Source organism: Leucoraja erinacea, chromosome 1, assembly GCF_028641065.1.
Source record: "Leucoraja erinacea ecotype New England chromosome 1, Leri_hhj_1, whole genome shotgun sequence".
NCBI lineage: Eukaryota > Metazoa > Chordata > Chondrichthyes > Rajiformes > Rajidae > Leucoraja > Leucoraja erinaceus.
Genome location: NC_073377.1, coordinates 43,353,392 through 43,376,968, shown reverse-complemented (window position 1 = coordinate 43,376,968; position 23,577 = coordinate 43,353,392). Strand labels below are relative to the sequence as shown.

Genomic DNA, 23,577 nt, shown 5'->3' with positions numbered 1-23,577 from the left:
TCAGAGAATTGGGAACATTTTGAAAATTAACAAAGGAGAAACAAGGCACCGATAAGAAAATGGGAATTAGAATATGAGAGTAGACATAATGAACTGCAGGTCCTGGAATCTCACATAGAACACAAAATGCTAGAGCAACTCAGCAGGTCAGGTACCCTCTCTGGAGGACAAGGGTAGGACAGATATGTAAAAGGAACAAGAATATCAAAAGTCAACATGCTCCCCCACTCCCCACTTGGAGATTGTGTCAGAAGAGAACTGAAGATGCTGGTTTAAATCGAAGATAGACACAAAATGCGGGAGTAACTCAGAGAGACAGGCAGCATCTCTGGAGAGAAAGAATGGGTGACATTTCAGGTTGAGACCCTTCTTCAGCCTGCTATTTGTCTCGCCGAGTTACTCCAGCATTTTGTGTCTATTGAAAGCCTGTAATATTGGATGCATCATTGGTAATACTCTAGTGAACCATATTATGTATGCAGATGATCTTGTGGTCTTTAGCCCATCTAGCACTGGTCTCCAACAGCTCCTTATGATATGTTCTGTGTATGGTGTGGAACATGATATTAAATATAATGCAGGTAAGAGTTCTGTTATGATCTGCAGAACCAGAGAGAATAAATGACTAAAATTTCCTGATTTTAAATTGTCTGATAATGATCTTAGTGTCTGTAATAAGTTAAAATATCTTGGACATTTTATTACAGAACAAATGACAGAGAGGATATTTATAGGCAACGCCATATGATGTCTGCACAAGCAAACAAGTTTAGTGCTTGTGCAGATGGAGTGAAGATGTCTCTGTTCAGAGCATATTGTACACCACTCTATATTGCACACCTTTGGTTAAACTACAGAAAAGCAAGCTTACAGAGACTTAAAGTAGCTTATAATGATGCCATGAGAATATTACTTAAGAGACGTAGGTGGTGTAGTGCAAGTGTAATGTTTGTGGCTGCAGGAGTCAATACGTTACAAACTGTCTTAAGAAATCTTATGTATAAATTTATTTGCCGGATTAATGACCCTGAAAATGAAATCATCTTGGCCTTAGCACTACATGCTACCAATCCCAGCTGTGGAGACATTGGTATAGTTGTAGGACACTAATTTGTTTTATTCTTGATCTTAAATCGTATTGTGATTTTGTATGTAATTGATTATGCTTTTGTAAGTGATTTATTGTGCTTTTGTATGCAATTTATTCTACGTAATGTCTTGTTTTTTATCTCAACCTTGAGTCTGTAGTAAAAAGTAAGCATGTATTAGCGATTGTGCCATATTGCTGAATTGGGAAATGGTAGACATTGTATAAATATTGGTGCTTGCCTCCTTGAAATAGAAGGTAATTGTAGGTCTAGACCATGTAAGGCATTCAAAGAATTTGGCATTAGTTAAAAAAAAGTCCAAAATAAATTAATGGGATGAAACCTGATAAATCCCGAGGACCTGTTGATCTGCATCGATGGTTGCAGTGTAAAAAATAGACGCACTGGATGCTATCAGCTACTAGAACAATTAGTTCCCACTAATTGGCAAGTAGAAGATATAACTCCACTGTTCATGAAAAGAAAGATGGAAGAAAGAAGACACCATGAACCAGTTAATCTTATATCAGTGGTAGGGGAAATGCTGGAACTTGGAAAATAAGAATTGGATTGGGCAGTCATGAAAGTGAAATCATGCTGAGGAGCACAGTGGCGCAGTTAGTGGAGTTACTGACTCACAATGTCAGGGACCTGGCTTCAATCTTGACCTCAGGTTTGCATGATCTCCCTGTGACCACGTGGGTTTCCTCTGGGTGCTTTGGTTTCTTCCCACAACGCAAGGACGCGCGGGTTTGTAGATTCATTGGCATTGTAAATTGTCCCTAGTGTGTAGGGTGTATATGAAAAAGTGGGATAGCATAAGAATTAGTGCGAATGGGCAATCGATGGTTGGCATGGACTCAGTGGGCTGAAGAGCCGGTTTCCATGCAGTATCTATAAAAAATAAAACTAAATATGTTAGAATTCTGTTTTAGATCTTAAGTTGCAGAACTGACGAGTGAATCACTTGATATGGTATATTTGAACGTTTAGAAGGCCTTTGATAAAGTGTCACACAAGAGATTGTTACACAAAGTGCAGCACATGATATTAGAAGTAGAAATAGATTGAATAATAAACTATTGAAATAGATTGAAGACTAATTAATGAAGTAAGAATATATAAATCGCTGATAGGCTCTGACCAGTGAGCCCCAATTGTTCACAAACTATATCAGTAATTTGGATGAAAGGAACAGTATAACACATCCATATCTGCAGATGATACAATGCTCGTGGCAGTATGGACTGTGTGTTGGATGCATAGAGTCTTTGGGGCAGAAACACGGGGTAAATTAGACTATCCGTTTGAAGAGTATGATGTTGGGCAAGCGAATGATGACTGAATATCAGTAGGCCTGGCAGAGTATTTTAACAATTAGAGAGGTTGAAAGTTGTTGGTATTCAGGTTGATCTCATTCACAAATCATTGAAAGTTAACATCCAGTCATTTAATACCACCGGGTGGCACTACGATGGCAGCTTGCCTACAGTATGTCTCTCTTATTGTTTTTTCGTTGTTATTTTTAGTGTGTTTTAAAAGTTTGCGTTAATGTTCTCTGGTTTGTTTCATGTGGGGGATGGGGAAGGGGATCGGGGGAAACTTTTTTTCAATCTCTTACTTTGCCAAAGATGCGATTGTTTTCCGGATCGCATCTCCGGTCGCTCTGCTATCTCCGGTAACACTGGCTTCCAAGCAGTACCAATAATGACATGCTTAGCATGGGCTACACGGCCTGTCCCACTTGGCTGTCATTTGCACCTCATTTACGCGTCATATGTAAAATAGGTCGACACGTCGTGACGCGTGGGGTGCGCATGCGTTGTGCGTGGTGAGGCGTGGTATAGCGCGGCGCTCCAAGATTTTGTAGAGTAACAAAATCCTCGCACGCCACCTGCGTGACGTATCGCGTTCACGCTGACGCATTGGGTACGCACGGTGACGCATTGGCGTCACACGCAGGCGTCCCGACTTCTCCCGTGTATCGCGTGGTGACGAATGGTTACGTCAACGTGCGTAACTATGCGTCGCCGCGCGCCGCAGGGTATTCTAATAACATCAAGCGCACCAGATGGCATGATGACGCATGATTTGCACGCGACGTCACGCGTAACGACGCGTCAACCTATTTTACATATGACACGTAAATGAGGCGCAAATGACGGCCAAGTGGGACAGGCCCTCAAGTTCTCAGGCGAAGTTCCAGTCCACTCACCATGGAAACAGATGTCATGTTGGGTGTACAGGGGACTGAGGACAAAGGAAAATAAGGGAAACAGCGAAAAGTGTGGGAAACTAATAGGATGAAAGAAATTTAGTTTAGCGATATGGTATGGAAACCTCGACCATCAATCAGCCGTAACCAGTTCTACACACTAGGGGCAATTTACAGAAGCCAATTAACCTACAAGCCTGCAGGTCTTTGGAATGTGAAAGAAAACCGAAGAAAACCCGCGTGGTCACAGGGAGAAAGTACAAACCCCTACACAACACCTGAGGTCAGGATTGAGCCCAGGTCTGATGTTGTGAGGAAGCAGCTCTACCGCTGTGTCACTGTGCGCTCTTAAAGATGAACCAGTTCGCATTGTTTTGAGATAGCCTAGTTTGTCAGGTTCTCGCCTTGATCCAAATATAATAAACACATTCCAAGGACACTAGAATACAGGACGTTTGTTTTATTTTTCCAATCCTTTACATCCCATGTGGCCTCTGTCCTGTCCTGTAGTAACCACCAGTTAAACATCATCCCTTATCAAACAAATAGGAATCTTGAAAACATTCCAGCACCATGTATGATATGGACCAATTACATTCAAAGCATCATTATCACATGTATTTCCATAGTCCAAGTATTTCTTGGTTGGTTTTCTCTGACATTTTGGTCTGCCTGCTGCCTCTGTTTGCACTGGCACTAGATTCTGATCTGTCATGTCCTGTTCCACCAGTTCATCATCTCTAAACTTGAAACAGCATAATGCTCGGACCAATTTAAAAAGTATCTGTATTATAATGCAATTTAAAATGGTGTGACGAAAAGATAAATAAGTTTGAAAAGTACATTTAAAAAGGAAGTACAGAATGTATATCTTTGAATACAGATGTTAAGGGAATGTAAATCTCACAGATGTTAATGGTGCTTGTTCTTTTTGTTCTTTTCTTTTTTTGTTCTTTTTTTCTTAATAGCTTGATTGGAATAGTTTTATTTGAATTGTCTGTTTAGTTTATTTTATTGAATTTTGCATTTGTTAATGGTGAAGAATGGGGGTAAGACTTGACAAGCATAGGCTTCTTCCGATCCCTTTTCGAACGAGTCTAATGTGTATTATGTTGAAATTGGCTTTTGATTTTTTAATTTATGTATGTACATATATGTTATGTATATATGTATGTGTGTATATGTGTATATGTATGTATATATGTATATGTATGTATGTGTGTATGTATTTATGTATATATATATATGTATATATATAATTTTCCTTTATTTATTCATTTTCATCCTTTCTTTTCTTCTTTTTTTTTAATCGTTCGAAATATAAAGATAAAGATAAATCTCGATTCTGGTTTTGCATAGTCTCCTCAAACTCATAGAAACATAGAAAATAGGTGCAGGAGTAGGCCATTCGCCCGTTCGAGCCTGCACCGCCATTCAATATGATCATGGCTGATCATCCAACTCAGTATCCTGTACCTGCCTTCTCTCCATACCCTCTGATCCCCTTAGCCACAAGGGCCACATCTAACTCCCTCTTAAATATAGCCAATGAACTGGCCTCAACTACCTTCTGTGGCAGAGAATTCCACAGATTCACCACTCTCTGTGTGAAAAATGTTTTTCTCATCTCGGTCCTAAAAGATTCCCCCCTTATCCTTAAACTATGACCCCTTGTTCTGGACTTCCCCAACATCGGGAACAATCTTCCTGTATCTAGCCTGTCCAACCCCTTAAGAATTTTGTATGTTTCTATAAGAGGGATTCATGCATTTTTGGCTCATCAATTTGGTTGTCTTGAGTCTGATTCCCCACACTTAACATCAGTCTGCAGCGTCCCTGGACTATCACAGCTATGATACCTTTTTACGCATGATGTGTTTCTATCATGTTTGACTCCTTCTGGCAACTGCACCGTCACCTATTTCCTTGACTGGACACTACTGTGTATGGTTGTGGAAAGAACCATACACAGTAGTATCTTCACTTCACAATGCATTGCATCAGGAAATCTGGAAGTATCAAGGATGCCTGCCTACCTGCCCATTCACTTTTTCTCATCCACCTTCTGCTAGAAGACACGTGTTTGAAATCCCAAACATCCAGAACAGCTGCTTCCCTACTGCTATCCAAGATTCAAGATTCAAGATTCAAGATTCAAGATAGATTTAATGATGCAATGCATTGTGAAGATGGACTGGATTGAAGAAAGCTTATGATGGGCTGGCTGTGTTCATCACTCTGTAGGTTCTGGCGGTTAAGAGCAGAGCAGTTACTCTAACTCTAATCCTAAAACATCGGCACCAAAACAGAATCCATGTTTCCTCTTGTGTTCCAAGGCACTTCTTTCCAGTATTGTATTTCACATTAAATTCCCCGTGGTCATGGCCTCCCCACTCCCTCAGCACTTTGCTGCTTTGGAACCTTAATTTCAGGAAAACAAAATGCAAAAGAGACCAGTCCGAATGCGATGGCTGCGGGTACGTCCTCAGCGGCGTTGGCCCAAAGAGTCGGGTATTGCGTTACCGGTCTTCGGCGGCTTCACAAACTTACGCACATTGCCTCCCGGTGGAAAAGTCTGCTGTGGTACCCTTTCACTCCTCACCATGGCTCTAATGAATGCTGGGGTTTTACGCGGTATCATTAACGTTGCAGCATGGACACCAGAGTAGCACGATGTTGGAGCAACGCCACTCAACGGGTGTACGGAGCTCCAACGGCGACCCACGGTAGGTATGTGCCTGTGGGGTTGGTGGCTCTTCAGCCGGTGAGTATGGGTGCTTTTCCCAGCCCCTGGTCCGGTTCCCAGAGGAGTGCAAGGCCGCTCTGATTTGCTGGTAGGCCTGCAAGGCTGGAGGGGCGAGGTGAACACTGGGAGATTTTAGTCGCGTCCCACCAGTGCAAGGGGCAAGATTAGTTTGCCATTTACGAGGCTGTCACCAGGACCCCCCACATAAAAAAAGTTAAAGTTTCCATTCCTTTGAGCACCGGACTTTGAGGACTGACCTTATAAGAGGTGTACAGAAATAACAGACAGGCTGTAGGCAGAGGCTGCTGCCAGTGCAGCGCCCCTAGTGGTTCATTGGAAATCCAATTTCCCAACCAATCATTTCTTTCATGCTCCCTTCCAGATTTCCTGATGCAATGCATTGTGAAGATGGACTGGATTGAAGAAAGCTTATGATGGGCTGGCTGTGTTCATCACTCTGTAGGTTCTGGCGGTTAAGAGCAGAGCAGTTACTCTAACTCTAATCCTACACCTCGGCACCAAAACACTACCATCCACCTCTTGCGCTTCCATGCACTTCTTTCCTTATTGTATTTCACAGTAAAGTACCTCACAAATGGCTACTTCCCTGCAGCACTCTTTCATTTTGGAACCTTAATTTTTCCAAAACAAAATGCAAAAGAGACCATAGAATGCGATGGCATGAAGTAATTTGGACAGAGAGATCGGATTGGGAATGGGAGAGGAAGTTGAAGTGCTGAGCCACAAGGAGGTCAGGTAGGTTCTTGCGGACCGAGCGGAGGTGGTCGGCGAAACGATCGCCCAACCTCCGCTTAGTCTCACCAATGTAGATCAGCTGACATCTAGAGCAGTGGATGCAGTAGATGAGGTTGGAGGAGATACAGGTGAACCTCTGTCGCACCTGGAACGACTGCTTGGGTCCTTGAATGGAGTCGAGGGGGGAGGTAAAGGGACAGGTGTTGCATTTCTTGCGGTTGCAACGGAAAGTGACCGGGGAGGGGGTGGTATGGGAGGGAAGGGAAGAATTGACAAGGGAGTTGCGGAGGGAGCTGTCTTTGCGGAAGGCAGACATAGAGGGAGATGGGAAGATGTGGTGAGTGGTGGGGTCACGTTGGAGGTGGCGAAAATAAGGTAGGATTATTTGTTGTGTGTGACGGCTGGTGGGGTGAAAGGTGAGGACTAGGGGGACTCTGCCCTTGTTGCGAGTGCGGGGATGGGGAGAGAGAGCAGTGTTTCGGGGTATGGAAGAGACCTTGGTGCGAGCCTCATCTATGGTGGAGGAGGGGAATCCCCATTCCCTGAAGAATGAGGACATTTCAGATGCCCTGGTGTGGAACGCGTCATCCTGGGAGCAGATGCGGCGTAGGCGGAAGAATTGGGAGTGGGGAATGGAGGCAGGGTGGGAAGAAGTGGGAAGAAGTGATAGCCATGGGAGTCAGTGGGTTTGTAATGGATTTAATAGGACCCTGAGTGGTAGCATTTTAACGCAAAGGGTGGTAGGTATATGGAATGAGCTGCTGGAGGAGGTAGTGGAAGCAGGTACTATCGCAACGTTTAAGAACCATTTAGATAGGTACATGGATAAGGCAAGTTTAGAGGGATTTGGGCCAAATGCAGCCAGGTGTGGCCAGTGTAGATAGGACATGTTGGCCGAAGGGCATCTTTCCACGCTGAAAGACTCAATGTTATCCGAATAGTGATTCAGTATTTCTGCAAAACTGCACTAAAGTATTAGTTCAGTCCTAATAATTTTTCTGCAAAGGAGCATGATCCGTGAATCTTCTGACTTCAAGATTAAGGAGTCATGAATTAAATCATGTTAATGGTGTAAGGCCACTCGGAGCTGCCAGAGAACAAAGAACAAAACATAATGAATACATTGTGTATCTCATTCTACTAGGAGCCAAGGATTAGTCATAGAGCACACCAGCATGTAAACAGGCCTTTTAGCCCAACTTACCAATGCCGGCAAAGTTGCCTGACCACCATTGTCTCACTTGTTTGTGCTTGCCCCAATTCTTCCAATCCTTTCCTATTCATGTACATCTCTATTAATTTTAAAAGCCGTAATTGTACTGATCTCCTCTACCTTGTTCATTGAGCAGTTTGTTCCATAAACGCACAATCTGCTGTATGAATATTTGCTCCTTTGGTCCTTTTAAATCATTTCCTTTTCAACTTAAATAGTTTCCTTTTAGATTTAGACTCTTCTTCCCTGAAGAAAACAGTGGCTATTCACAGAAACTTAGAAAATAGATGCAGGAGTAGGCCATTCGGTTTTTTCGAGCCAGCACCGCCATTCAATATGATCATGGCTGAACATCCAAAATCAGTACCCCCTAACTGCTTTCTCCCCATATCCCTTGATTCCGTTAACCCTAAGAGCTATATCCAACTCTCTCTTGAATACATCCAGTGAATTGTTCTCCACTGCCTTCTGTGGCAGATAATTCCACAGATTCACAGCTCTCTGAGTGAAAAAGAATTTCCTCATCTCAGTCCTAAATGGCCTACCCCTTATTCTTAAACTGTGACCCCTGGTTCTGGACTCCCCCAACATTGGGAACATTTTTCCTGCATCTAGCCTGTCCAATCCATAAAGAAATTTATATGTTTCTACAAGATCGCAACTAATACTTCTAAATTCCTCAATAGCAAGAATGTCCTTTCGCAAATTAGGAGACCAAAAACTGCACACAATACTTCAGGTGTAGTCTCGCCAGGGCCCTGTACAACTGCAGTACGACCTCCTTTTTCCTAAACTCAAATCTAGTCGCAATGAAGGCCAACATGCCATTAGTTTTCTTCACTGCCTGCTGTACCTGTATGCTTACTTTCAGTGACTGATGTACAAGTGCACCCAGGTCACGTTGCACCTCCCCTTTTCCTAATCTGACACCATTCAGATAATAATCTGCCACCATAGTGGATAACCTCACATTTATCCACATTATATAGCATCTTCCCATTCACTCAGCCTATACAAGTCACCCTGCAGCCTCATAGCATCCTCCTTGCAGCTCACTCTGTCACCCAGCTGTGTGTCATCTGCAAATTTGGAGATATTATATTTAATTCCTTCGTCTATTCATCTTATCTATGCACCTCATGATTTTATGAACTTCTATAAGGTCACTCTTCAGCTTGCTGTGCTCCAAGAAAAAAAAACCCAGACTATCCATAGATCTCAAACTTTCCAGCCTCTGTGACATCCTCGTAAATCTCCTCTCTGCATTCTTTTCCACGTTAATAGCATTATGCTATATAGCATGGCGACAGAAGTAGCATCAAAACATCAAATATAGTTTGCTCCAAATGTGGCCTTACCAACATCTTGTACAGCTGTCATATGACAACTCAACCACTGTACCCAATGCCCTGATCATTGAAGAGAAGCATGCTAAACGCCTTATTCACCACCCTGTCTTATCTGTGTCGCCAATTTCATGGAACTAGTTCACTGCAGCCTTAGGTCTCTGTCCTACACCACTCCCTAGAGATGTACAATTTACAGTGCAGGACCTGCCATGGATTGTTTTACTAAAATGCAACACCACACATTTATCGGAATTAAACTCCATCTGCCATTACTGAGTCCAGTGGTCTTGTTGATCAAGATCCTGTGTAACATTAAATAACCTTCAACACTATCCATTATTCCACCAATTTTACTTCCATCCACAGACGTATTAACCACCTACATTCACATCCAAATTATTAATGTAAAAAACAAACAAAAGTGGACCTAGCACTAATCCCTGTGGCGCACCATTTATTACAGGCCTTCAGACTGATAAACAATCCTCCACCACCACTCTCAGTCTCCAATCTTCAATCCAATTTTGCATCCAATTGGCTAACTCGCCAATGCGAGTTATCATGTGATCTGACCTTCCTGATCATGTGGTACCTTGTCAAAGGCTTTAATAAAGTTCATGTAGACAACATCTCCAACACTGTCCTCATCAATCTTCTTGTTTAAGAAAGAACTGCGATGCTGGAAAAATCAAAGGTAGACAAAAAGGCTGGAGAAATTCAGCGGGTGAGACAGCATCTATGGAGCGAAGGAATAGGTAACGTTTTGGGTTGAGACCCTTCTTCAGCATCAATCTTCTTTGTCACCTCTTCAAAAACCTCAATCAAATTTGTGAGGCACGATTTCCTATGCACAAAGCTATGCATGTAGATCCTGTCTCTCAAAATCCAGTTTGTAAAAAACTCCCTGTGATGATTTATTGTTCTTACCAAATTCCAAATAAAAATAAACATTTATATTAAAATATAAACTTCAACCATCAACAGCAAGAATTTCACGTGGCTTAAACAATAAATATTGTGGCTTGCAACGTTGAAGAAATAGAAGGATGCTTTAAAATAAATACAAATACAAAATTTGGCATCAAGCCATTCATCAAATTCATATTTACAATATTTTGTAGTTTGTGTTTATAGCCTGAATACAAACCATTGCACAGAATTCAAAAGGAACCAATGGGCAAAAAATTATTATTTTATAGACAAGAAATAATTTAATTTGTTCTGAAAAATATATCTTTGATTGAAATGGTTGTAAAAAACCTGCTTTTGCAGGTCCATGCTCCCATCCCCCACCATCAAGAGAGGGTTTCCAGCTGCTCTACCTCGTCTGTACCCATTTGCATCTGACAGATTAACTAAAAATGATTTGTTGTGCAATACCACTGTCTCATTCTCCTGTTTGGGATTGGTCACTTTCATCACATGAGCTCTGTAAACAGCCTGCAGGCTGATAATTTTTTTGCCAACTGATGAGAAAAAAAACACAGGTATGTTTTTGTTCCGGAACAAAAGAAATCAAGATTCAATACAGTACCACAAATACAAAAAATCATAGTAAATCATAACATACACGACAACATTTTGAGACATATGATTAGATACAATGATGCTGCAAAATAGGCAATAAAATGCTATAATAAAAATACTGGTAAAAATGAGGCAGATTTATAATTCAAAATAAATGAAACTAACATTTTTTGAATTATGTTATTCCATGATTACTACCATGCTATGAAGCATAATATTTAAGATGGTGAATTAAATACTAATCCATTGTGACATTGGAAATAAATATAGAAATTTAACACAGAGATTTAACATACATTTCACAAATTAATATTGTGAAATATATATAATTGTGTTATATAAGATTGTATAAAGGAAGTCAATATGCAATGTATATCTAATGTGTAGAGAATTTCCAATAAACATTTGAAATGATCCATTATCACAGTCCATGTAGTATTTTTAACAGGGTCTCCATTACACTGAATTCATCGCATTCAGCAGACACTGAAGCCAGAAATCTGAACCCATTCATTTTGAAACAGTAATTTAACTTCATGAGCCTTCTTGGACATAAAATAATTGAGGCGTCTTTTCGGTATGTTGAACAAGCATACCAGACCATCAAAAATGCATGCCATTTTAAAATTTACTCCACCCAGAAATGCAGCGTGGCACTTCGACACAAAACACCCCACGTCATTAATGGAGCATTAAATCACCGCCCGTCATTTAATGTCAGAGCGTAAGGATAAACCATTCCAGATTCCTCCTTATAAAAGAAAGTACAATATTTATACCACTTCCCCCATTTTTTTCTATTATGTGCAGCAGTAATGACAGAAACAAAGAATGATAAAATATCAGCTGTCAGACATTACAACTCAGCTTTAAACAGCACATCTGAATTAGTCAGCAGACTAATTACATTCATGCAGAATGACTTGACCTGCACTTAAATCTCCACTATATCTTATGCCCATGATGTAAACAGCAGCCATGACAGCACGGTGGTGAACAGCAATGATATCCAAAGATACAGCGTAGAAGCTGACATACAAAGATCCTCTGCATCACTAACCACAGCAGCCACACAGCATAATGTTCTGGATTATCTCAGTAATATCATTGATTTCAACTGCTTGCACATGATACCACAGTAACTTAATCTGTATTGACACTCTTGACAATACTAACAGGTTATCAGAAAAAAAAGACTGAACAGAGAGAAAACAATGCATTGAAAAGATGCAAGCTTAATCTCCACCCGACCATGCCTTTTGTTCAAGGTCTCCTCATCTTTCACCATTATCTTTCACATACAAAATTACCTTCCGTTGTCTTGATGAATGTCTGTACCATAGATTTGCACATATAAGATTTTTACATAACCATTTTGTGGCAGAGCAGCTACTTATTTAATAGCACTATAGCAATGCAGTGGACTGCGCAAACCCAGTGCAAGTGCTGCTGCTTGCTGGAATGATCCAACGTCATCACTTAACAGGCATGCCCACGGCCACTCAGGTTCTGCAGCTGCAATCAATGTCTGAGACCTTGGAATCTAATTGAGCTCAGAGTTAAAAGATCAGACCACAAATATGAGAAAGACTGGCCAAAACAAACAAAATATTTTACCCAGTGATTGCATATAATCATTCCTATATATATATATATATATATATATATATATATATATATATCAATGTGAATCACTATTAAAAAACATTCAAATCTAATTATATATAAAAGTATCTGATCTAATCTAAATACAACCATTCTTTTCATCTACTTCACTTTGATTGTGACATTTCATTGATTATATCAATTGCTTTCTAAATTCTTGTATATTAAAACTTGGATTGAATAAAATCAAAATTGTGAATATGTTATCTAACAAAACACTGCTCTGTGCAATACATCGCAGCAGCAATTCTTTTCCTGGTCCCTTCACAGGCTTTTTTGGTCTCAAATTAATCAGATGGTATCTCCTTCATGGAGGACATTCTTGAGGATATTCTTCAACATCTTTAGCAATGTAATTCCTCACCTGCCTGATGCAAAGTGCATTGAAGGCCAGTTAATTAAAAACATACATTTCCAAGCACTGGAACATCACACTTACAAAAGGGGTTCTCAATTTTCCATAGGATGGGGAGAAAAATATTATTCAGAGGGTAAACTACACTGAAAAGACTTTTGTGGAATGAGGTACAATCATGGAAAGCTTTGAGCATTTAAGTTTTGACTGCATTTATGTTAGCTTTCTAGATTAGCATGTCATGGAAATAACTAAACAAGTTCTTCAATTTATTAGTTTCTGAGATCTGATATTCACAGACAAGGCCAGCATGTATTGCCCATAAAATTGATGGGGGTGCCTTCTTGAACTGCTGCAGTTCTACTGAACTGTTGGGTAGGACATCCCACAGCCACGGACAACAAGAGACGCAGTGCTTTTAATTTGCAGGCAAAAAAGTGTTGGTTTACGCCTTTAATAAACAAAATAACAATATTTAAAATTTTAAAGGTGCCTTTATGCTGGGCTGATGTGTGGTGTCCTGAAAATGTTCAGCAGTGATACAAATCCAAGTCAGGATGTTAAGCAACTTGAAAGGGAACTGCAAGTATTCCCATGGGCTTGTTGCCCTTATACTTTGCTGTGGCAGAGGTTGCAGGTTTGGGTGCCACTGTTGAGAGTTGCCCAGTGTGTTTTGTAGATGGTACACACAGCCACTGTGCACTGGTGATAGAAGGAATTAATATTTAGAATGGTTGATCAGTGCCAATTTTGGGCTTCTCCATTGTGTCTTCTGCCTTGTAAACTGTAGAAAGGCGTCTAGATGATACTCAGTCTCCAGCCTGCACTTGAAGCCATGGCATTTAGATGCCTGTCCAGTTGAACTTTTGGTTAATGTAGATCTCTCCAGGATGTTGATAATAGATAACTCAGAATTGGTGATGCTATTGAATATTATAGCTAAGTGGTTAGGCTCTCTCTTATTGGGGAGGTTCCTTGGCTGGCACCTTTGTATGACTGTCTGTATGCTATGTGAAAACAATCTTATTTATCTGCAGACTGCATTTTCCATCATACATTCTCCTACCCACATTTATAATGGAAACTTTGTAAGTTGCCCAGTTTTGACCCTTAATAGCATTGAAATTAATAGCATTAGTAGCAAAGTATAGTCATGCATTTTTGTAGTGGGAATAATGGTGTACACTATTCACTAAACGGGGAGAGAATCCAGAAATCGGAAATGCCAATGGACTTGGGAGTGCTGGTGTAGGATTCCCAAATGGTTAATCTGCAAGTCAAATCGGTAGCGAAAAAGCAAACTCAATGCTAGCATTTATTTCAAGAAGGCTTGTATACAAAAACAGGGATGTAATGCTGAGGCGCTGGTAAGGCTGCATTTGGAATATTGTGAGCAATTTTGGGCGCCATATCTGAGGAAGAATGTGCTGGCTCTGGAGAGGGTCCAGAGGAGGTTTACAAGAATGATCCCAGGAATGAGTAGGTTAGCATAAGATGAGTGTTTGTCGGCACTGATTGTACTCGCTGGCGTTTAAAGGAATGAGGGGGGACCTCATTGAAACATGCAGAATAGTGTAAGGCTTGGATAGAGTGGATGTGGAGAGGATGTTTCTACTAGTGGGAGAGTCTTGCACTAAAGGTCATAGCCTCAGAATTAAAGGAATTTTGTTTAGGAAGGAGATGAGGAGAAATGTATTTAGTCAGGGGGTGGTGAATCTGTGGAATTCTTTGCCACCGAAGGCTGTGGAGACAAAGTCAGTGGATATTTTTAAGGCAGAGATTGATAGATTCTTGATTAGTATGGGTGTCAGAGGTTTTGGGGAAAAGGCAGGAGAATGAGGTTAAGAGGGAGAGATGGATCAGCCATGATTGAATGGCAGAGTAGACTTGGTGCGCCAAATAGCCTAATCCTACTCCTATCATTTCATGACCTTGATGTACAGAGAGATCTTATTATAGGATATTACCTAACGAGTGCAGGAAGGAACTGCAGTGCTGGTTTAAACCGAAGATAGACACAAAAAGCTGGAGTAACTCAGCAGGTCAGATGGCATCTCTGGTGAAAAGGAATAGGTGACGTTTCAGGTTGACCCTTCTTCAGACCGTCTGAAGAAGGGTCTCAACCCTAAAAAGTCACCTATTCCTTGTCTCCAGAGATGCTGTTTGACCCGCTGAGTTATCCCCGATTTTTGTGATTATCTATAAGAATTGGACAAATTTGGATTGTTTTCTCTAGAGTGCTGGAGACTGAGAGGAGACTTGAATGAAGTGTATAAAATTATGAACAGCATAGATAGGTGAGACAATCAGAATGGAAATTTCAAAGATTGGAGAGCATACCGTTAAGATAAAAGGGGCAATATTTAAAGGATATGTGCAGGGAAAGTTTTTCACACAGAAAGTGTTGGGTGCCTGGAACGGTCTGCCCGGGGTAGTAGTGGAAGCTACCACCCAAGATACCTAATCTGCACTAGTACCACATACTCGTATTTGGCCCATGTCCCTCTAAACCTTTCCTATCCATGTACATGTCCAAATGTCTTTTAAATGCTATTCTGGTACCTGCTTCAATTATCTCCTCTGGCAGCTCGTTCCATATTCATACCATCCTCTGTGAGAAAAAGTTACACTTCAGGTTCCTATTAAATCCTTCTCTACCTTAAACCAATGTCCTCTGATTCTTTATTCCCCAACTTTGGGTAAAAGACTATGCATTTACCCTACATATTGCCTTCATGATCGTATACACCTCCATATGATTACCCCCCATACACCTGCACTCCAAGGAAGATGTGATAGTGTAATCTAGGAGGCTTTTGGATAGGTGCATAAATATGCAGGCAATGGAGGGATATATATTACATGCAGGCAGATAAGATTAATTTAATTGACATCAGTTTGTCATGGGCATTGTGGGCCATAGGGCCAGTACCAATGCTGAACTGTTCTCAAGTCAAGTCAGGTTTTATTCGTCATTTGCACATAAAGTGCAAGTGAAATGAATTTACCAGCAGTGGTACAATAAAAAAAGAACACACAATACAGAATAAAAATTTAACACAAACATCCACCACAGCATTCATCACTGTGGTGGAAGGCATAAAAATTGGCAAGTCCTCCTCCATTTCCCCCCTTGGTTGGGACCTCAACCCTCAGCAGTCGTCGCTGCAGGCAGCCAGATATTCAGACAAGGTAAGTCCAGGTAAGACCTGAATCAATACCTCCCTACCGGAGACCACGGTTTAATTTAAGTTGGTGTAGGCCGCAGGCCGGCGGTCGATGATCTAAAGTACATGCCGCACCGCAGAAAGAAGCACCGCAGATCGCAGGGCCGGTGGTCGGAGCTTCTCTCCAGGGATCCCCGGCGAGGGACCCCGCTCAGGATGGTAAGTCCATCGGAATTCTGCTCCCGGGTCCCCAACGAGGGATCCCAGGCTCTAGACGCAGCGCCAGCTGGAGCTCTGCAGACTGCTGTGGGCCAACGAACAGACGCTCCCCTCCTGCAACCCCCGGCGAAAGAATCCTCGCTGAAGCCCTGCGTTTGTCTGGGAAAAGCTGCATTGATCCTCTGTGTTAGGTCACGGGGGAGGTAACATGGAAAAAGTCGCCTCTCTGTGGAGGAGGCGACCAAAGCGGTTTTTCCCATACACCCCCCACACAAGACACACAGAGAGACATTAAAAACACACATTAACACACACTAAAAAAACAAAAAAAGTAGGAAAAACGAACACGCTGCTGGCAGGGCTGCCGGCTCGCAGCGCCCCCACCGACCTATGTTCTATATTAATTGTTCCCATCACCCAAGGACACATGCCAAAACAGCACTTCTCTGAATGCATAATCCCTGTTCATAAATGTGAACAAATATATTTATAATGAAAATATAAAAGCAAGATCAATTTTTTTTTCGGCCAGCACTGCCATTCAATATGATCATAGCTGTTCATCCAAAATCTGTATTTCTTTCCTGTTTTACACCGTATCCCTTTATTTCCCAAGCCCCAAGAGCTTAATGTAACTCTCTCTTGAAAACATCCAGTGAATTGGTTTCCACTGCCTTCTGTTGACAGAGAATTCCACAGATTCACAACTCTCTGGGTGAAGAAAGTTTGACCTCATATCAGTCCTAACTGTCCTACCCTTTATTCTTAAACTGTGACCCCTGATTCTGAACTCCCCCAACATCGGGAACATTTTTTCTGCAGTTACAGTAAGTGAAAATCTAGCAGGCAAGCAGGATGCTTTCTCCAACCACTCCCATTTGAAGGCCACTGTCTTCCACCGCCTCTACCCAGTGCTTGGTATTTACTTCCAGAACCACTGGTTGTCCTCCAGGATGCACCGAGCCGTAGCCTGGTCCATGCCGGTCACCTGGGCGAATTTGGCACAGAGACTCTCGCGGCAGCGGCGCAACGCTTCCGACAAACGCCCGGGAGTCTTGCACTACGGTGCTCCATGGCTGGAGCTGCAGCGAGCAACTTGCCAGCCCCTTAAACACTCGCCAGCCCCGGCTCCCCATCCGCATCTGCTCCCGCCGCTTCTTCTGCTTCCATCCCTCCCTCAGCTCCGGCTCTCCAACACCCGCAGCCCATGAGATTTTGAAATTCTCGTTGATCACACAATTTTTCACGAGCGTGAGAAATTTGTGATCAGCGTGAGAATTTGTCGAAACGCGTGATTCTCACTCTCAATGCTCACGCTCATGCAGCCCTGCATTCACTTCAATAATTTCCAATTTCTAAGTCCTCATCACCTCATCTTTACCATGGACATTCAGTCCCTTTACACCACCATTCCCTGCCAGAGAAGTCTCAGGGCTATCCGGTTCTTCCATGAACAGAGACCCAATCAGTTCCCTTCTACCAACACTCTTCTCTGCCTGCTGGAACTTGTCCTCACCATTAACAATTCTCTTTTGACTTTTCTCGCTTTCTTCAAGTCAAATATATAGCTATGAGCACTGACATAGGCCCCAGCTAGGCCTATCTTTTTGTTGGTTACGTCAAATGCCTCTCAATCCAAATGTACTTTGGCATCATTCCACAACTCTTTCGCTATTACATCGAAGACTGTAGCCACTGAAATAAAGTGCCCAATGAGGATTAGAGGACTGCACAACAAATGCTGGACTTTACAAATGCATTTGTTATTTTTTCCCTTTGAGTACAATATTGTGCTTATGTAATACAAACTTTTGTGTAAATGAGAGCTTGGCGTTGGAGTAAACTTATTGATCCAATGTTCCCAACAGTAAATTACACTGAAAGGAAATACAGCATCTCTGATTTACTAATTTGTGTTTCTGTCACAGAACCGCATCAGTTCAACAACTATTTGTTTGGTTTAGTTCAGTAAAGAGATACAGTGCGGAAAGAAACCCTTTGGCCCACCGGGGCCCTGCCGACTAACGATCCTTGTACACTAGCACCATCCTACACACACACTAGCGACACTTTACAATTTTACTGAAGGCAATTAATCGACAAATTTGTATGTCTTTGGTGTAGGAGGAAACTGGAGCACCCAGAGAAAACCCACGCAAGTCACGGGAGAACGTACACACTCCATACAGACAGCACCCATAGTCAGGATCGAACCTGGATTTCTGGCATTGTAAAGCAGCAGCTCAGCCGCTGTGCCGCCCTTGGAAGGGGCCACCGTGCCGCAGAAGTGGGATTCTGGAGCGTTCTAATTACAAAAAGTTGTGACCCAGGCTGCAATGTCTTTCGTTCTTTCAATGGTGTGTGCATGATTTCCAGGGTGCTGTGATGATCCTTTTGTTATGGAACTGTCTAAACTCCCTGAATACAGTCCATCTGAAAGTTGCCTGTAGATTTGACAACCTAACACTTGGGTGACATCATCAATCTGAAACCCAATTAATGATGCTCAACAACTACACATTAAAGGTCACAAAGTGCTGGAGTAACTTAGTGGATTTGACAGCATTTCTGGAGAACATGGTAGGTGACGTTTTGCGTCGAGACTGTTCTTCAGACTACCGATCCATGTTGTCCAGAGATGATGCCTGACCCGCTGAGTTAATCCAGCACTTTGTGTCCTTTTTTATAAACCAGCATCTGCAGTTCCTGTTTCTCACAGAAAAAGCTGCCAAAGTACCGAATGAGTGTTTCGGGTGCCTCAAAAGATGTTCTTCACTGTGCATTCGATACGCTGTATCAAATGGTCATTGCATGCTACAAGCTGCAGAAAACAGTGCAGCATCAAAATATGGAGCAGCAGGAGAAACACGTGGACCATGGATGATTCCAAGAATGAAAACGAGGACAAAGGTGATGAGACAATGAAGCAATAGCTGTTTGTATTATTGCCTGGTATGCACTTTGGTTGATTTGTGACCATTGTATGGTTTATATTCTTTTGGTTTCCACAATATCAATAACACAAAGCATTCCTGTAAATAACCAACTCCTACATGTACACACCCACTTAAACTCATGTTCAAAAGCCAATTCCATCCAAAAGTGAGAAACGAGAAACTTAGTACATTCAGGCATACAAAGTAAATTCATGATTTTAATGAAGAGCTGAAACTCCTATTCCTGTTAATCTTCTAGAATAGTGTTTAGCTGCAGATCCTGTGACTTCACAGAGCTGATGATGGCTACTCATTACCCTGCTCAGATGGCCAAGACAATTACCCCATGGTCTCTGTGAAATTCTACCAATTAATACTAATGCCTACTTAGCCAGTGGGGCACAACAACACATTTGGTACTGATTATATGATTACTTGGGGGGGCAGCATTCTCTGGGGTGTTTTTGCTTCCATGTGCTGTAAGGCTAATATTTCTTACAATACCGTGATTAATTCTTACAACCATGGCTACCACACTGCGGGAAAACATTTTGGTGGTGATCAGTGTGGTAACATTTTGGCATTCAGAGAGTGCACAACTATGGTTACAATATGCATTGGTTCCACCGATAACAATAATGTTATGTAGAATTATATCTCGATTAGAAGAATACATCAACATAAGACATCAACCCTCATATGCTGGGATGGCCTGCTCCATCGCCTTGGCAATGAAGGGGAGTGTACATGAAGGCAAGTCAGCATATTGCACATTACCTTCTGCTGTTCCTACATTATCCATCATTAGTGTGTGGAAACAACATCTATGCCCGTCTGAGCAGAGCCTGGAAAGGGCAGCCCTGTTAATTCTACACTTGTCTCTGCCACCAGTGTTTGCTTTACACCTTCCCCTGCGTCCGGGTTTCACACTGTTCATCCACAGACATTACAAACATCTAAATACCAGGAAGACTGATGCTAATGTTTCACAAATTTTGTTTTGTGTCTTCTTTCCTCTAACTGGTAACTATCTATAAATGTACCAGACATTCATAAAGGTTTTTAAATGCTCTATTGTGCAAACCAACTTGGTGAGAAATACATTATTCAGTTGTCATGACAGATGGATATCACCTACATTGAACAAAGCACATACATGTTCCAGACAAGTGCAATGTTAGACCAGATCAAATTAGCCTGATTATTTCATCACTGGTCCACATTTGGTGTGTCCTCCAACAGTCAGCAAACAGAAAGTCATGGGCTGAAATATTTATATCCCTTCAAGTGACCATTCTGCAAATGCAAAGATCTCCTTCGACCATTTCCTGCCTTACTTGTGAAGCTAGAGCCAACTAAAATATCGAAGCACTTGAAATTTATGCACCTGCAGTTCCAGCAATATGCCCATGACCCAGCAGATCACAACTTTCCAAGTACATCCTCAACTACAATTTAAACATGACAGAGGTTTCTGCCATTTCAGGCAATTAGTTCCTGACCCCTACCACTCTCTGGATGAAAAAATGTTTCCTCAGTTCCCTCCAATCTTTCTACCAACCACTTTAAATCTACCAATCCCTGATTTTTGAGTCATCTGCCAAGTGAAATAAATGCTTCCTATTCACCCCACACATGCTTCTCATAATATGACACACTCAATCAAGAATCCCCTCAACCTTTTCTGTACAAATAATACAAGTTTAAACCATTCAGACTATAGTTTTCTAGCCCTGGCAAAATCTTTGCAATTTCCTCTGCATCACTCCCTCCTCTCTCAAACCCTCCCTTTGCTTCCTCCCTCCCCCCCCCCCCCCCCCCCCCCCCCCCCACCCCACCACCACCCCCCAACGCAGTCTCATACTCTATAATACGGTACCCAAACTATGACCTACCTAGTATGATACATACACACGCAGATGCTGGTTTGCCAAAAATACTCAAAGTGCCGGGGTAACTTAGCAGATCAGGCAGCATCTCTGGAGGACATGGATAAGTGACATTCCCGTCAGGACCCATTGAGTTACTTCAGCACTTTGTGTTCTAATGTGATATGTAGTCTCAGCATAACGCCCGTGCTCTTGTAGTATTTGCCTAGGCTGATAAAGGAAAACATCCCATTTTCCATTTTTAACTACGATATTGGTCTGTTTTACTACCTTTGAGAATCTGTGGATATAAATTCCAAGGTCTTTGAGTTCCTCTGTACGACTCTGTCCTCCTACCTATCTCTCATCATTCCCTTGCACCAGCCCAAATAAATTACCATGCACATCTTTTGATTGCATTTGTTTTTCCATTTTTTTTACCAAATTGATCAAACCATTTAAAGCTTCCTCCAGTCTAACACGTCAATCCCACAGTCAATTTTTGCATTGACTGCAAACTTCTATTTAAATCTAAAGCATAGGTTTATATGTTAGAAAAAATAAGTCTGCATCAATAGTATATGTTACAAAAAGCAAGGGACCATATATTGAGCAGGGCTTGGGGAGGCCCTGACCACGGGGAACAGTGGAGGAAGAAGACTGACTTTGGTGCCTTCCCACACAGTGGGAAACTTTGATTCTGCTGTGTGGGGATGTTTTGTGTTAAATTCTATAGTGTGTTGAGTCCTGTTTATTTTTATTGTATGGCTGTATGGGAATTCATTTCACTGTGCCATTTGGCACATGTGACAATTAAATCTATCTTGTATCTTGCATCTTGTATCTTGTATCTGTTGAATTCTCACTGCAATCATTAAAACACTTATCAACCATTATCCTTTAACTTCCTGCCCCAGTTTTGGATCGAATCTGCCACTCTCCTTTACACCCCTTTACTTTTTAATTTGTTCACCATCCTGACATGCAGGACCTTGTTAAAAGTCTTGCCAAAATTCACGGAGATTACATTAAATGTGTTGCCCTTAGCAACCTCCTTGTCATCATCTCAAAGAATTCCATCAAGTTAGGCAGGCACAATCTTCACTCAAAAATCCATGCTGATTGTCCCTGATCGATATATGTCTTTCTGAATTCAACTATGAATTCATGATGTACTTAACACTAAAGTTAACCTTGTCTGTAATTAATTGATCAATTGGAACCCATTTCTCATGTGTATAATCAGAAATATTTGTCAATAAAGTTTTATCTCCCGGTGCCTTTTCCATTTCACAATCTAATAAGTGCTCTTCAAATCTCCTGTGCTACATTGCAGCCTCTCCTGTGTAGTTGGGATCTGGCAGGACAAAACCACCAATGAATCTGTCCTCTCCTTGACCAACATGCCCAGCAACCCTGCGATCCTCAAGCAGAAGTGTCACCGCTGGCTTGGACATGTACACAGGATGGAAAATGGACACATACTCAAAGCTGTGCTATATGGGGAGGTCACCAATGCACAGAGGCCAAGAGGAGGACGAAAGCCACTACAATGGTAGGATTAAAAGAGATATGGACATTTTTAACATTGGCACTGACAACTGGTAAGCAGCTACTGAAGACCGGAGGAGATACATCCAGTGGGTATGAAGCATCACAACAGCATATGGCTCAAGACTCTGGAGGCTAGGCATCAACACCACAAAATGGTTAATGGCAACAGCAACACACTCCTCAATCCATCAGCCAGAGACAACTTAGAAACATAGAAAATAAGTGCAGGAGTAGGCCATTTGCCCTTCAAGCCACCATCACCATTTAATATGATCATGGCTGATCATCCAAAATCAGTACCCCATTCCTGCTTTCTCCCCATACCCCTTGATTTTGTTAGCCCTAAGAGCTATATCATAACTTCACTCATGGAAGCTATGGAAGTGTCAAGAATAGGCCTAGTCAACCACAGCAGGAAATGCAACCATAGATATTGCATTTCCCTTTCCACATAGGACAACATCGTGCTGCAGATGGATGGATGCTAACTAAAACTATACACTACTACGTTGCAGCCGTTCCTGTATAGTTGTGGAAGGTCATTTCCTTTATTTTGAGTCTGCTAATATATCATTAGTGACCCAGCAGACCGCCTAAATAGGCAGACTGCAGGTTTCTTCCCTGAGCGTGCCCAGAGTCAGAAGCGAATGGCGATAGCATTCAATAAGAGAGGCCAGCAGCTGGCTATCACGGTCTTTACCTGTCCTCTGACGCAATATGGATGCATGAATCCTCCCACTGGTGAGTCCCTGCTTCACTATCCCTGCTACAACTGGTCCGTGATCAGAGCCTACTAATCCCCAGTACATCTCCATATAAAGAATGCAGACCTAAACTGTTGAGTCTGTTTTGATAGAACAATCCTCTCATCTAAGGAACTAGCCTGGTGATTCTCTCCTTGAGCTGCCTCAAAAGCTAT

General features: G+C 41.9%; 1 protein-coding gene across 7 annotated transcripts in view; it reads right to left on the bottom strand.

Moving 5' to 3' along the window:
* The window catches only part of rusc2 (RUN and SH3 domain containing 2), a 94,624-nt gene that overhangs the window by 51,282 nt on the left and 19,765 nt on the right, over positions 1-23,577 (bottom strand). For 2 of the 7 annotated variants that reach the window (XM_055633620.1, XM_055633681.1), the window contains exon 1: positions 12,205-12,513. The exons of 3 other annotated variants lie outside the window; for them this stretch is intronic. The gene's annotated coding sequence lies outside the window, so the exon portion shown is untranslated. Of the gene's footprint in view, positions 1-12,204; positions 12,515-23,577 lie in introns of those variants that run through there. 2 more of the 7 variants (XM_055633663.1, XM_055633671.1) reach the window with 2 other exon arrangements.